Source organism: Hyaena hyaena, unplaced genomic scaffold (assembly GCF_003009895.1).
Source record: "Hyaena hyaena isolate Hyena2069 unplaced genomic scaffold, ASM300989v1 scaffold_1612, whole genome shotgun sequence".
Taxonomy (NCBI): domain Eukaryota; kingdom Metazoa; phylum Chordata; class Mammalia; order Carnivora; family Hyaenidae; genus Hyaena; species Hyaena hyaena.
In genome coordinates this window covers 254,662-263,122 of record NW_024082248.1, presented here as the reverse complement: position 1 = coordinate 263,122, position 8,461 = coordinate 254,662, and the positions used below count along the sequence as shown (strand labels likewise).

The 8,461-nt window shown below is 37.8% G+C and overlaps 1 pseudogene; it reads left to right on the top strand.

Annotated features, from left to right (window-relative positions):
• Positions 1-1,655: 1,655 nt before the first annotated feature.
• LOC120226156 lies at positions 1,656-2,091 on the top strand (annotated as a pseudogene).
• The last annotated feature ends 6,370 nt before the right edge of the window (positions 2,092-8,461 follow it).

The following is an 8,461-nucleotide window of genomic DNA, read 5'->3' as shown; positions in this document are numbered from 1 at the left end:
CGAGAGCATGCACATGTGCAGGGGTGCATGTGCGTGGGGCTGGCTCTTGCCTTTAGTTGGGCCTCAGGTTAAATATTATCTCCAAAGAGAGGTCTTCCCTGACCACACCATCTAATTAGTAGACATCTACTGTACTAGTTTCTGAGGGCTGCCATAACAAAGTTATCACAGACCAGGTGGCTTACATGACAGACATTTATTGTCTCACCCTCTGGAAGTTAGAGGTCTAAAATGAAGGTACTGTCATGGTTGGTTCCACTTGAGGGCTGTGAAGGAGAATCTCACAGAGAGAGAATCCCAAGCAGGCTTCATGCTGTCAGTGAAGAGCCCAATGTGCATCTCCAACCCACCAGCTGTGAGATCATGACCTGAGCAGAAATCAAGAGTCGGACACTTAACTAACTGACTGAGCCACCTAGGAGCCCCTGTGACTCTTCTTTCTGATTTTCTTCTTGGTTCCTCTTTCTCTATCCACAGAAATGTTGGCCTTTCATATGCCTTTCTCTTTGTTCCTCATACTCTCCTTGGGTGATTTTATCTACTCCCAGAACTCTGGTACCACCTCTATACCAATCATTACCAGTTGTACATAGCCAGCCCAACCTCTCTTTGGAGTTTTCAGAACTACATTTTCAACTGCCTTGTAGATTTCACACCTGGAAATTTACACTAATGTGTCCAAGTTTCTCTAAATGCTTCCATTCAGGCTTACCCCCAAATCTACTCAACCAGGTGGGTTCTCTAGCTCAGCCAGTGGCTCAACCATCCACCTTTCCTCTCTTGTTCTCATTTCCTCCTGCATCTACTCCACATTTTCCCCTAAGGCCTATGATTGTTAAATGTAGTTATAAGAACTGTTGTTGTGGAGCAGAAGAAAAGAAAAGCATTAAGAATTAGAATTTTAAACAGTGTTAATGATTTATCTTGATTTGAAAATCTTATTTTCAAGACTGTATTCTAAGGATATGTGAAATATTGTAAAGTTGTCTGAAATACTTAGTGATTGGGATATTTGCTTGATGAAAACATAAATTTACTACAGGAGAGTAATATGGAAAAGTTCCTAGGCCAGAAATTAGGCATCAAACATTTAAGTATATATTTTGTCACTAATTTACCATTTGTTCTTGGCTAATAAGTCATTTACCACATTTCTGTCTGAGTTTTCTAATCTGTCAAATTGCTATGAAAATTAATTCCATCCCTATGCAACTCACAGGAATGTTTCACCATAAAGGAAAGAAAATTGTTATCATTAAAACTGTCAGGAAGTAAATAGAAGCAAACAGTATATTGAAAGAATAATCCATCATGACCGAGTAAGGTTTAATCCAAGAAGTAAAAACAGTTTAATATTTAGATATCTATTAATATTACTCACTACATTAACAGAAGAAAATAAGTCATGTGATTACTGAGAAAGATGTCCAAAACCATTGGAAAAAAATTCAACATTAATTTATTAAAAAAAAAAAAAAACACCTCTTATTAAGGAAAGCAACTTTTCTTCTAAGTTTTTGGCTGGCTAAGTACACTTTACTATATGTTTTTCATAAAATGTAGGTTTAGGGTGAAGAGTTTCAAAAGCCCTTGCTTTCAAAAACTGCTTTTTGCTCTTCCTTTCTGTTGCCATCACTAAAGCGCCAGCGGCCAAAATGAAGGTCAATCCCTTTGTGACTTCTGATGGGGGCAAGAACTGCAAAAGGCATTCAATGCATCTTCCCACATTTGCAGGAAGATTATGTTTTCCCTTCTCTTCAAAGGGCTGAGAAAGAAGTACAAGGTTCGATCCATGCCCGTCTGAAAGGATGATGAAGTACAGCTTGTGCCAGGACACTACAAAGGTCAGCAAATTGGCAAAGTGGCCCAGGTTTACGGGAAGAAATACATCACCTACACTGAATGAGTACAGTGAGAGAAACCAAATGACACACCTCTCCACATGGGCATCATCCTAGTAAGGTGGTTATCACTAGACTAAAACTGGACAAAGACCACAAAAAGATCCTTTAAGGTAAAGGCAAGTCTTACCAAGTAGTAAAGGAAAAGAGCAACTAAAAGGAAGAAACAATTGACAATATGCAGTACTAAAGTAACCTTATATACAACTTTAAATAAAAACCATTAAAATGAAATAAAATCCTTTTCAATTAAAAAAAAACACCAAAAATACTTTTCAGTGATAACAAGAATGAAAGAATAGACTTTGAAGTAGAATTTCATTATTTGAAATAATGTTAAAAGCTTATACTTGTTCCATTATTTTCTTTTTATGGATATTATTGGTCACGGCCTTAATTTATTGATACACAGTCTTAAATCAGAAATGCAATCTCCCATAATAACTGTTTGAAAGAATACCTGTTTGGGGAATATAGGTGAGCTCTACAATAAAGAAGCAGGAACACAAAATGAATTTTGGTTTTTCTTTTCTTTTCTTTCTTTCTTTCTTTTTTTTTTTTTTTTTTGAAGAAATTGTCTGCAGACATTCCTATCTCTTTCCAGCAACTCAAGCTGACTATATCTAATTGGAACATAAGGACCAATCATTCAGCTCTCCCACCCCTGGCCTTTCCCATTGCTTCCACACCATGGAACGAATGCTGGCAGCCCTGAATCATTTCCAAGTCACTGGTAGTGCGAGAAAACTACCAGAGTTTGTATTTATGTCTACTTTCTTCAGTGTAAAAGCAGGTTGCCTATATTTCAAGCCATAGAATTACAGAGCGTTATTATGGTAAGAAGTCTGAGAAACACAGTCTAAGCCAGTAGTTTTCAACCTATAAACACTATATAACATATAGTGTTATATTAGTTTAAGGTATAAAATATGATTCAATAATTCTATACATTACTTGATGCTCATCAAGATAAGTGTACTCTTAATCCCTTTTATGTATTTCACCCATCCCCCTGCTTACCTACCCTCTGGCAACCACCTGTTTCTAATCTGTATTTAAGAGTCTTTTTTTTTTCTTTGTTCATTGGGTATTTTTTTCTTAAATTCTACATATAAGTGAAATCATATGATATTTGTTTTTCCCTGATTGACTTATTTCACTTAGTATTCATTATACCCTCTAGGTCCATCCATAGATGAATGGATAAAGAAGATGTGGTATATATATATATACACATATTGGAATACATATATTGCAATATTACTGGCTTGGTAATTTTTAAAGCTCCCCCAAGTGATTCTAACATGTACTTCAGTTATAAAGCACTACTCTAGTGTAATTTTTTTATTAAATGAGCAAACATAGATGGTGAGTGACCAGCTAGATAATGGCAGATCTAATTGACTTATAGGTAATACTTATGTTAAGATTTCCAAAACTTGGAAATGAGTCACAAAAGATGACTGTGTCCATTCAATGCCTTTCTAAAACATGGCCTTAAGCCCACCCAAGGATCACCTTTTAAGACATAAGACATTTTAAAGACCTGTTTAAGTCTGTAAAGGTTAGATGTTAATTTGTGAAAATGAATACTACACAAATGAGTTTTTGTATAATAGAAATAAAAACCATTTCTATTCAGCTGAGAAGATAATCCCAAAGGTTATGATTTATTTTGGGACATGAACCAGTTTTGGATCTAATTTAGCAATCTTATTCTGGCATATTTTTCCATTTATACTCTCTTGATTGATCTTGCTCTCCCTCTCTTTCTCTCTCCCTCTGAATACATCAATTACCTTCTCTGTGTTTCAGTTTCCTAACTGGCTTTATCATCTTTCTGTTTACTTCATTAATGAGAAATCAAACTTTGACACTTGCTTAATAAGTATTGATATGAAAATTACAAATATAAAATGAGAATTATGATTGAAATGTTGTAAATTTTATTAAGCTATCCTAACCCACTGAGAAGCTTTAAACTGATACTTGCTTACTAAGTATTGCTAGGAAAATTACAAATATAAAATCATGAAAATTATGATTGAAAATGTTGTAAATTTTATTAAGCTATCCTAAACCATTAAGAAGCTTTAATTCATCATTCAAGATGTAATTTATTCTGTTCTCCAAATATATTACTCATCAACCACATTCAGAAGCCAGAAAGTTGGAGAAATTTACTTCAGGCAAAGTAGAGTGACAAAACCTAACTAACCCTCCCTTTTGGAAAAAAAAACTAAAAAATAAATAGGCAAAATATATGTGTCTACAGTTTTTAGATATTGGACACCAGGCAGTACAGGAGAGTGATCCCTGAAAGAGTGGAGGTAACAAGGAGAGCTCTATGATCATCCCAGCTTACTGCCTAGAAATAGTTTCCAGACGGGTGCAGGGAGGAGGGCTCCCTAAGTTATGGAGATGGAGCTGGAACTCAAGGATGCCAAGCCAGCTAGAGTTTCAGAGATGAGAACTTCACAGAGAGAGCTTTAGAGATCTGAGAGAGTACTCCTGGAATGTTCAGGTAGAAAGTGGTCAGTATATACATGTAAGGAAACAACCTGAGACCAGAAAAAGAATTAGAGGGGAAAAAATACCTGTTGCTTACGTAAGACTGGAAATAGTTCCTATTCCCACCAACCAGGGTGGAAAGTCTTCTATTTCACATCCTATTGGGTAGAAGAATCAGTAGTTAGGGAAACATCAGCCCTTGACTAGAAGCTGCTTTGGTCCCATCTAACAAGTCTTAAAAGAAAGCCTCCAAAGAATGCAAGTAGTTTAGCTCAGAGCAAGCATCAAGAATATTTACAGGAATATAAAAATAACCAGCCCCCAACAAGGTAATCTTCACAATGCCTGACATTCAATCCAAAATTACCAGGCACGTTATATTTCTAAAACTTTTGCCTCTGTGTGAAAAAAACATTATCAAGAAATTGAAATCTTCTAACAAAGTATTGTCAATCCGATGGATGGAAAGGACAAAAAGCTGAATACAAAATTTTACTTATTAGTAAAAAGTACAAACAGGAGGATTGTTTTTTGTTTCCATTAAGTGCAATTGACATTGAGATTCTTTTGTTTTGATAGGTCTATTATGTTGCTATGGTTACAAGTTTGCATTAACATTTTCACTAGGAAACAATGTGGTTTGAACATTCCTCCCACTTTTTACATCTGCGCACTTGCTCCAGACAGTGATTTGGTAACCTGGCTTCCAGCCCTAGCCTCCTCCATCAACCCCTGTGAGTACACATTTTTTATCCCCTTTTCAGAAAATTTTAGCTTCTCTGAGATGTGAAGTTAGATTCTGGCTCCTACCCAGAATGTATATTGTAAAACCACAAGACACTGATCAGCTTCCTTTGTGCAACTCAATAAGCTTTTACCTCTTTGACATGATATACATGCATGAGATCACTATGAGATAATTCATTAATTTTAATAAAAGCTCTTTAAAAATGCATTTAGAAATATATTTAATCACTATAGAAGATACCATTTTGAAATTCTGGGCGTTTTTCTTAAAGCAATGCTTGTAAGATAATTTTGCTGCTTCTTGATGAATCTTCTTCTAAGTTTTACATGTTCATATATCTTTCCATTTTTCCTCTCCCCTTCTTTTCTAATATCCTCCTCCCCTCTCTTTAACCATTTTTTCTTGTTACAGTTATTCCCATCATTCAAGCTTGTATCTCTGAAATATGATTCTCAAATCAGATTATTGGAATGTCTCCTAAGAAATAAAAAGGTAGTAGAACACCCGAGTGGCTCAATTGATTAAGCGTCCTACTCATTTTCTGCTCAGTTCACAGTCTCATGGTTTGTAAGTTTGAGCCCCCCCATCAGGCCCTGCACTGACAGTGCAGAGCCTTTTTGGGATTCTCTCTCTCTTTCTCTCTCTTCCCCTCCCTCTCTCACACTCATTCTCTCTCAAAATAAATAAATATACATTACAAAAAAGAAAGAAAAAAGGCAGTAGGCAAGACTTCTCAGGATTAGGCCTCCTGAGGACTGGCCCAGTAGCAGAAACTGACATTGGTCATCCTCAAGCATGGGAAGAACTGCTAACCACTAACCTAGCTCACGTTCTTGTTTCTAATTGGTCTTTGTTCCTGAACCCCCTCTCCAACTTCCCTCCATATACCAACTTGTGTGATCTTTCTAAACTGTAGCCTGTCACTTGAAAGCCTCCTATGGATCCCCACTGTCAATAAGGTGATGTCCAAGCTCTTAAAAAAACAAACAAACAAAAACATTTGAGGCCCTTAGTGATCTGGATCCTGCCTTTTACTCTGACCTGAATAATCAGTGTTCATGCCCCTCCCTATCCACCCACCAGTCCTTTCTCTGTCTGTCTCTCTCTCTCTCTCTCTCTCTCTCTCTCACTCACTCTCTCTCTCTCCTTCACCCAGACTCTCCAAATTCCCTATCACTCCCAGCTCCCCAGTGCACCATATTTTCCTGAGGTATACCATGCCTTTGCATTGGAGGCTTCTCTTTGTTCCCAGTTCCCCCACTCACACCAACCCAGTGATATCAAATTATAATAATATAGTTTCAAGACTGATCTTTTATCCTAGAAAAGTATGCATAACACTCTCTCTCATTGCTTCTGTTGTCTCTGATCTTTGCAGCCAAGTATATTTATAACTGTGAATTGGAATTCTCTAGAGTTGTGGTTTCATGATGTCAGATGCCAGCAGGAAACTGAACACTTAAATCAGTGATCCACATGTCTGAGAATATGTGAATGCTTAGCACTGTACAGCTCTGGTTTAAGAAGCAACTACTATCAGTGGGTCCTCAGGTTACCACACTCTGAAATCTCCAAGTACTTTCAAATACATCACCACATTCACTGGCCCTCTCATGGTGGCCACAGTGGCATTGCTCACATTCTGATGCTCTGTATAAGATGTCTTTAAAGTGCAATAGTAGCACAGATTCAGGGACGCCTGGGTGGCTCACCCAGTTGAGCATCAGACTTCATCTCAGGTCATGATCTCAAGGTTTGGGAGTTCAAGCCCCACATCTGGCTCGCTGCTATCAGCACGGAGCTTCAGATCCTCTGTCCCTCTCTCTCACTGCCCCTCCCCCACTCCTTCTCTTCTCTCTCTCTCTCTCTCACTCTCCCTCTTTCTCAAAATTAAATAACACCTTTTTAAAAATTGTGGCACAAATTCAGATTGCCCAAGCCATGGGCTGATATGTGTCAGGTTTAATACACCCTGATATGTGGTCCATTGCTTCCCTGGGCACACCTGTGACTGTAGGGCTATTCTACTCCAAATATGTGAGGATAATTGTGTATCATGGAAAACACACAAGACTATAGGTGACAAGACTTGAAATTAGACTCTCTATTCCTCTACCTCCATCGTGTGACCTTAAACAAGTCATTTCCCCTTTCTGTGTCTCATTTATCTCAACTATAAAACTCATGAGTTAGACAAGATCACTGGTTCTTCAACTGGGATCCACAGACTGCCTGCATCAGAATCATCCGGGATGCTTTTTGGCAATGCAGACACTTGGACCCTCCCTATCTTACTGAATCACACTCCTTACTGGGGGATGAGGAGAGTGGGGGTAGTTTAGAGAATAGGAGAAATCCAAAATCAACAGTTTGAACAGCTTCTTAAGTAACTCCTAGGCTTACTAAAACTTGGGATCCACTGTAATAGATGATCAGGTAAGCAGTAGCTCTCTACCATGTCCCACCATCTAGGTTGCTATCTATTATAAGATGTGCTATAAAGAAAAAAATTGTTAATGAATTTTAAAAATTGAGCTTAGAACTGTATTTAGAGTATAAAATTAGAATCGTATTTGAAAATTAACTATAGGCAATTCAAGGTGATTGTTACACATTGCACCACTTCCATTCATTCATTTTTCCCTTTTATTTGTTTGTGTGGAAGAGCAAAGCCTTCCAGGCCTTTCTTGAGTATGTGCATAGTCCTGTACATGCATGTGAACTTCCAGATTTATAGGGATATATCAGAGCTTTCCAAACCTCCTAACTCACAGTTTTTCCTCTTAAGTTTTGTGGTCAGCCTTGAAATGCTACAAGACTCACTGCTCTTACTGAGATTCAGCTATTTTTCATGAGTAAAGACTCCTTGGATTATTGCAAACCTTTAGTTAATTTCCAGAGTTCTAAATAAAAGTTGATTTTGATTCTTACTGCTCATATGGAAGAGCAGATTTTTGGTTTGTTTGTTTCTGTTTTTGTTTTACCCCATAGCCTTCTCTGAATCCCACCCCAGCCGTGTGCAAATATAATCCCAGAATTCCAGGGCATTTAAGCTCCCGGGAAATCCTCCACCATGGGTGACTGGAGACAGTCCTTCAGATAGATGTTTCTGAGAGGCGTTCTGTATGCTTTTCCAAGATTCTGGGAGAATCCAGCCCCCATTGCTTAATGCAACAACCTCAATAATGTATCCTTATGTTAGCTTTTCTTCCCTGCCTGCCTCACTCTTTCCATTCCTTCACTCTTGCTTCAACAAACTGTCTCCCAAATAAAGTCACACCCTAATCCTTGTCTTGGCCTC